The sequence below is a fragment of the Akebia trifoliata genome, chromosome 8 (genome assembly GCF_017979445.1).
Source record: "Akebia trifoliata isolate Shusen 1 chromosome 8, ASM1797944v1, whole genome shotgun sequence".
NCBI classification, from domain to species: Eukaryota; Viridiplantae; Streptophyta; class Magnoliopsida; order Ranunculales; family Lardizabalaceae; genus Akebia; species Akebia trifoliata.
Window position 1 is genome coordinate 26,496,326 of NC_141382.1, and position 7,069 is coordinate 26,503,394.

The following is a 7,069-nucleotide window of genomic DNA, read 5'->3' on the forward strand; positions in this document are numbered from 1 at the left end:
CCTTGGAAGATCTCAATCGTATGTTTGATGCTTCGCCTCAAAAGTTGTTTCAAGCTAGGAATTTTCATTTTAAAATAGCACGATAGAACTCATTGAGGTCATAATTTTAAAAGTCAACTTGATTATAATATTCATCCAATAGAGTCGAAAAAAAACTTGTGAGTCGATTTGGACAAATCAAATAAAAAAAATATTTATCTTATAAATATTTTACAAAATAGTTTTAATAATATTTTAAAATAAAAAAAACTAAGTTAAATATATTTACAAAAAAGTTTAAATTATATTTTAAAATAAAAAAAAAATTATTCTTTGTTCTACTTAAAATATTATGTATAAACGAATAACTAGGACGACATTTTCAAGTTGACTCAGACAAATTGTTGAGTTGACTTGACGAGTTGATTTCATTGAGTTTGAGGACTGTCTCGAAATCCAATCAGGTCAACTTGGCTGAATCTTAAGTTCACTCAATGAGTTTCAAAACTATGATTCTTATATGTTAGGAATATTATGAGGAGTATACCTTGTTGTCGCAGCGGAGATTCGAACCTTATTACGTGTCACGTTGAGTCGATCATCGGAGATCAGAAGTCCAAAAAATCGTCACGTTGACGTTAGTAGAGCTGTCACTGTTTCCACGCCTTAAACCCTATGGTCCTCTTGATAGAAACCCAGAAACCTGCAACTTAGAGAGAAGAAGTTTTTATTCTTGGGAGAATCTTATTTTCTATTTTTCTCTTGTTACCTTATTCACGTCCCACATCTTATCTATTTATAGACAAAATAAGAAGTCAACCTTGTTAGGACTCTAACAAAGAGTCCTAATACGTGAATAATAATAGTTGGGTCCACATGGACGTCCAAAAAATAACTAACATCTCTCACTCGTTCATAGTAGGACTCAACAATCATCTCCTCATCTCAAGTTATGCATGTATTTTCTTCATATAAGGGAATAAGGTGTGTGACCAACAGGTGTTTGACTTCTGGAGAGAGCATAGTGTCAAGTTTCTATCTAACTGATAAAACACATCTCATCTCCTATAACTCACATATGCCCCTGACTTATTTGACCACATCGGATTGAGCATTTTCCAAATTCTCGTGAGCCTAAGCTCAAAACAATGATCAACCCTGTACACAATGCACGAGCTTTCTTTCCAAAAATAAAATAATTTGTAAATCTATATATTTTGTTGAATATATAATAGTATACCATAAAAAAAAATTTGAAAGTAGAAATATCAATGTTGGCACTAGTTCCAGTCATTGTGTACAATCTATCTGTAGAATGTGATGCCAAATAATCTTCCTCAAGCCTTCATGTTGTTTAATTTTGGTTAAGTTACTTTCCCAGTCATGTTTCATTAGACCTTATCAATCCTAGTCATAGGTAACATGCTAGAGTTAGTAAACATTAACTTCTACTTTACAACATAGTCAAAAGTCACTAAGGGCACAATAATTACCTAATTATTTAAAATACTCACACAGTAAGGAAACAGGGAATCATTTACTTACTCGTATAGGCAATAATAAAGGTCAAAAATAAATAACACATGTATGACTTACATGCTATGGTCGAACTCCTCAAGAGTTCATCAACTTCAACATCATACGGGTCCAAGTTTAGTTGCATTATGGCACCTAACCTAAACTTCTCAATCCAATTGCTTATCAAAGCACCTGATTAAAGTTCACATATGACTTTCTTAGGCTTTATGATTCTACAAGTTTATGTTTCTTATGAATCTCATCTCGACAATACTCGAGGTTATCAAGCTCACGATCATTGCGCCTTATAAAATTGGTTCAACCCTTAAGATTTAATTGTCTAAATAATACATTCCTGCTCGCAGTCTATGCGTCAGGACGGTCATTGTGTAAGTGAATGACATTTGCCTGATGATGAAAAATATAGTAAAAAATGTGTGCGCATAAGATAATAATGTTAGGAATATTATAATGAGTGTACCTTGTTGTCGTAGTGGATATTCGAACCTTATTACGTGTCACATTGAGTCGATCGTCGGAGATCGGAAGTCCAAAAAATCGTCACATTGACGCTACTAGAGCTGTCGCTGTTTCCACGCCTTAAACCCTAGGGTCCTCTTGATAGAAACCCATAAACCTGCAACTTAGAGAGAAGAAGTCTTTGTTCTTGGGAGAATCTTATTTTTTGTTTTTCTTTTGTTACTTTATTCACGTCCCATATATTATCTATTTATAGAAAAAATAAGAAATCAACCTTATTAAGACTCTAACTCCAAAAAAGAATCCTAATACGTGAATAATAATAGTTGGGTCCACATGGACGCCCAAAAAACAACTAACATTATATCTGTATCTGTCACGAAATCCAATCAGATCAACTTGGCCGAACCTTGAGTTCACTCAAGTTTCAAAACTATGATTCCTATATCTGTACCTTATTTCATCCATTATGTATCCAACTATTGATTGGAGAGTAAAGATGCTTTGTAAAAAAAATTAGATTAACGAAGCTTTGTAAACGCTTTCTTCTTTGCCATAAAATTCTCTCAAGACAAAAGGAATCGTACTCATTGCCTTCAAATCATTGTGTTTAAAATCTTTGCAGCAATCCAAAGGGAATAAAAAAAAATCATAAAGGTACGACAAAAAATTTCATATTTCAAGACAAATCATTATATTATAGAATAGTGTGTACCAATTAATAATCTCTAGATGGATGGTTTATTTGGTGCTCTTTTTCTTAGAGCATCTCCAACAATGCTCTTTAAAATAAAAAGCATGTTTTGACAAACATTGATAAATATTATTTTAGTTAGTCTAGAGTTTGTTGAGTGCTCCAATAGACTCAATAAATCTTTTATTGTTGAAAATTGACTTAAATCTTAGTAAAAGTCATGACCTCACATCTTGAAATTCAAAAACATAATTCAATGCTACAAACTTTTAGAAAATGAAATTCTAAAAACTTTGAAAATTAAAAATTAAAAAAAAATATATCATTATTTTTCGCCGTTGAATTTTAATTTTAAGATTTGGGAGTTTCGGAGCCATTCATTTTCAACACTTTGGATCAAGTTCAAAAGATATATTTTTTTAATTTTTTTTAATTATGAATTTTTCCATTAAAATTAGAACGATGTAGTGTTAGATTATCAATGTGATAATCCATGTGGGCCAAACAACCTTTTGTAAGATTTGAAATCTTATTAAGTTAGTAAAGAAAGTATTTGTTTTTATTTTATATTATATTTTTATTAATAATGAAAAAAAAAGCCTCACTACATGTGGCGTTTCTTGGCCTCAATTTCTATATTCGATACTTTAACATGAGGAAATAGAGAGTCTGTTGGTCTCGATTTTTATGATTTAATTCTTTATAATAAAGAACATGTCAAATTTAAGGAACTGTGGGACTTTATCTAAAATCAGTATAAGAAATAACAATGACAGAATCCTATTTAAAAGATTAAGTAGATATCTCATGGGTTATCTTTCTATGGGGGGTTAGAATCATATTAACGTGAAAATAATAGGGTGGCGGACTTCATGATAAGAATAATTATTTATTTTATTTCATTAGTAAGTTGGGGTTGAACGGACCCTATATGAAAGAAGAGATAAATTTGACGTCAAGATCTAAACGTAGATATTTTTTTATTATTTACAAATACGTGTAAGAAACATCTACGATTATGTGTGCACTTCCACGTCAGAAAGGTAAAAATCTTAACCCAGCATTAGTGAAAAAAATAACATCTCCTTGCGGATTGAATGGCACGTTCCTTTGACGGTTACGTGACCATCTAAATTTGCTCAATTCAAGAAAGAAATAGTACATTCCTTATTTGAAAAAGCATGCCAATCAAATCAAGAAAGCAAAAAAAAGCATATCTGAGTCCTTAAATCACTCCAGACTAACTCTAAATGTCTCATCGGGAGACACTATTATATTATTTTTATTGTTATGACCTTTGTTTTCTGCCCATGAAATAAAGAACAAGCTAACTAAGAACAGAAAAATGACAAAATATAAAACATCGCAAAACAAGACAAACAGATTAGATGACAATGTTACACTTTGATCATTTGGCCTGCGATTCAAGTTGGCACATGGCATCATCTTAGGATACCATGATTTTTACCTCCACAATATATTATAAAAGACTCTTTCTCTAGGGTATGCTAAAGGCACTAAGTTCCACACTGTGATGATGTGGAGGTACATAGTACAGTGTTCATGTGTAATCACTTCAGCATTTTCTCATTTAGAATATTCCATCTTAATTAATAACGTTTAGTTGTGCTCACTCGTAAGACCATATCATACCTAAAAGACTAATGATTTTCTAACTCAAAATGACTCACTTGATCGGTACGTGCTTGATGTGATAAGAGCATAGAAACTATTGATCTTTTTCTTATTTGTCCGAAGAAAAATCTATAATTCTGTGCCCTTGCCACATCAGCCTAAATAGATCGAGTAGGTCTTTTTGATTCAAAATATCATGAATATATAAGATAACAAATGAGTAATTATAAAAATATCCCATGAATTAATAAGGGCAACCCACACCATAGTCAAATTGTTTTGTCTTATATGAGTTAAATATTTCAGAATGAATTGATTTTTAAAGAGGATCTATGATGAGAAGATCATCCTCTCAAACAATCAGTCCATTATGAAATTTCTAACCCCATCAAAACAAGTTCAAGAATCATGAATAGTTCATTTTTTTGTGAACCAATTTTGATGGGATTAGAAGTTACAGAATGAACTGATTTTTTATGAGGATGATCTCCTCATCATAGAGATTAAGTAGATATTGCATGGGTTACTTTCTTATGGGTTTGAATTCTATTGCCATGAAACTTCATGGTTAGACTAGGTGTCATTTCTCATATTTTATGCATTATTGTGGATGAGATTAGTATCCTATTAGAGCTTGTGAGTATTATTAAGGATAATTTAAGTTGTAAGTTTTTTAGAGAAATTTCCCAAAGCGTGATCAACTCTTAACGAGATTCTCATTCCGGCTCCCTATTTATTTTAATTCCCAAAATGTGAATAGTGATATCGCACGTTTTCCAAGTGACTTTCTCGTAACTAGATTGTTAATATTTCTTTTTTAAAGTTACAATTTCATTGGTTATAAAAGTGACGATCTCAACTACTTTTTAGCGAGATTGTCACTTTAAAAAATAATTATATTAGCGATCTCACCACTTCACAACTGCAAGATAGTCACTTTGGAAAACATGTGATATTGTTATTCATGTTTTGGGAAGTAAAATGAATACTTAGCTGGAATTGGAATTTCTTAATATTCAATTCATAAAATGATAATTAACTCTTTTTTTATTGGTAAGTTGGGTTGAAGAGGCCCCTCCCATTTATTGAAAAGAACTTTTATCGAGTGTAATTACAAAATAAATCATCAAGACGAATTCTCTGTGGCTCTTGAGGGATATTTTTATAAGTCCTAGTTATAATATATTATCGGGGGCGGATCATGGGACATATGTAAAAACTATGGTTTTTCAAAATAGGGGTTAGAGGTTTTGGATTGAGCTGATTTTTTGTGAGGATGGTCTCTATAATGAGAAGATCATCGTCACAAAAAATCAGTTCAATTTGAAACTTGTAAGTCTATCAAAAGTCATTTACAAATTATTGATAAAAAGTCAACGGTCCATATTCTAAATCACTTTTGATGGGGTTAGAAGTTTCAAATTGGACTGATTTTTTTTTAGGATGATCTTCTCAGGATAGAGATCATTCTCACAAAAAATCAGCTCAATCCAAAATCTTTAACTCATATTTTGAAAATTTATTATTACTACATTATTTTTACATATGTTTTTGCATATGTCCCATGACCGGTCCCTATATCATGTCATATAAGAACCTAAATATGTTAAAACAATCAGCCACGCTATTTGTCTCTCTCCAAAACAATTCAAATCAATGAAAATATATTATGGGTGGAGTCCAAGTGACCGCAGCCTATCAATCACCAAAAAAACATAAAAGAAAAAGGAAAAGAGATGACAACATGAAATTGTTCAAAAATAGATGTACTAAATTTGTTTAAGAAATAACACAAGCCTCACTTAGCAAAGTATGTCAATCAAATGGAAGAAAACAAAAAGCATATTAGACTCTTAAATATATTTATAGTCAATTTCTATTACTTATTTAAGGCACTCAAACATTATAATCTCATCTCCAATAATTAAACTCTATTAGACTCTTCAATAAACGATTTCTATACTTAATTAAGTCGCTTAAAAATTATAATCTCATCTCTAATAATAATTATCCTCAAGAACATGAAGTGCTCTTCATCTTTTCTAAGAGTCAAGAAGCTCTTCTAACAACTTGTCATCCAAACACTCAAACTCGAATACGACTTTTCCTTGATCAACCATCGATCTCGTTCCATGTCCCGAATTATCAGCATTACCAGAATAAGAAGATGAAGATGGTAACAAATGATAGGGAAGAGTTGTATCATATTCATGAGGGAAATTAAGAGTCGCAACGGAACCTCTTCGTTCGAAGGCAGCTCGATCATAGGCTCGTGCTGCATCCTCGGCGGTTCTAAAAGTACCTAACCACAAGCGACCACCACGTCTAGTGGGGTCACGAATCTCCGCAGCAAATTTACCCCATGGTCTCCTTCTTACCCCTCTGTATCTAACTTCCTCCACCACCTTGTCTTCCTTCACCTTCTTTGTGGTAGTTGAAGGGTTTTGTTCCATTTTTTAATATGTGTGGGTAGGAAGAGAACACGTGTTGTGGGAGAATTAGCGTATCTAATATGTGCATTTAAATTGGATGTAAAACGAACGTGTTAAAAGACGTTGTAGGAACCTTTACGTACACATGGTTCCCATAGAACCTCGGGAAAACAAAGGAGAGCGGATACATTGGACAAGGGAATCTCATACCGTCGGCTGCTTTTTGCAAAGAGATTTCTAGGAGGCAGTCATAATCTTATTATCCCACGTGCCATCACTGGGTGAAAATTAAAATTTAAAAAAACAAAAAAAAAAAAATCAACCGGCCAAT

At 32.4% G+C, this 7,069-nt stretch overlaps 1 pseudogene; it reads right to left on the reverse strand.

Annotated features, from left to right (window-relative positions):
• Window positions 1–6,348: 6,348 nt before the first annotated feature.
• Window positions 6,349–6,759, reverse strand: LOC147396434 (ethylene-responsive transcription factor ERF098 pseudogene; annotated as a pseudogene).
• Between the last annotated feature and the right edge of the window lie 310 nt (window positions 6,760–7,069).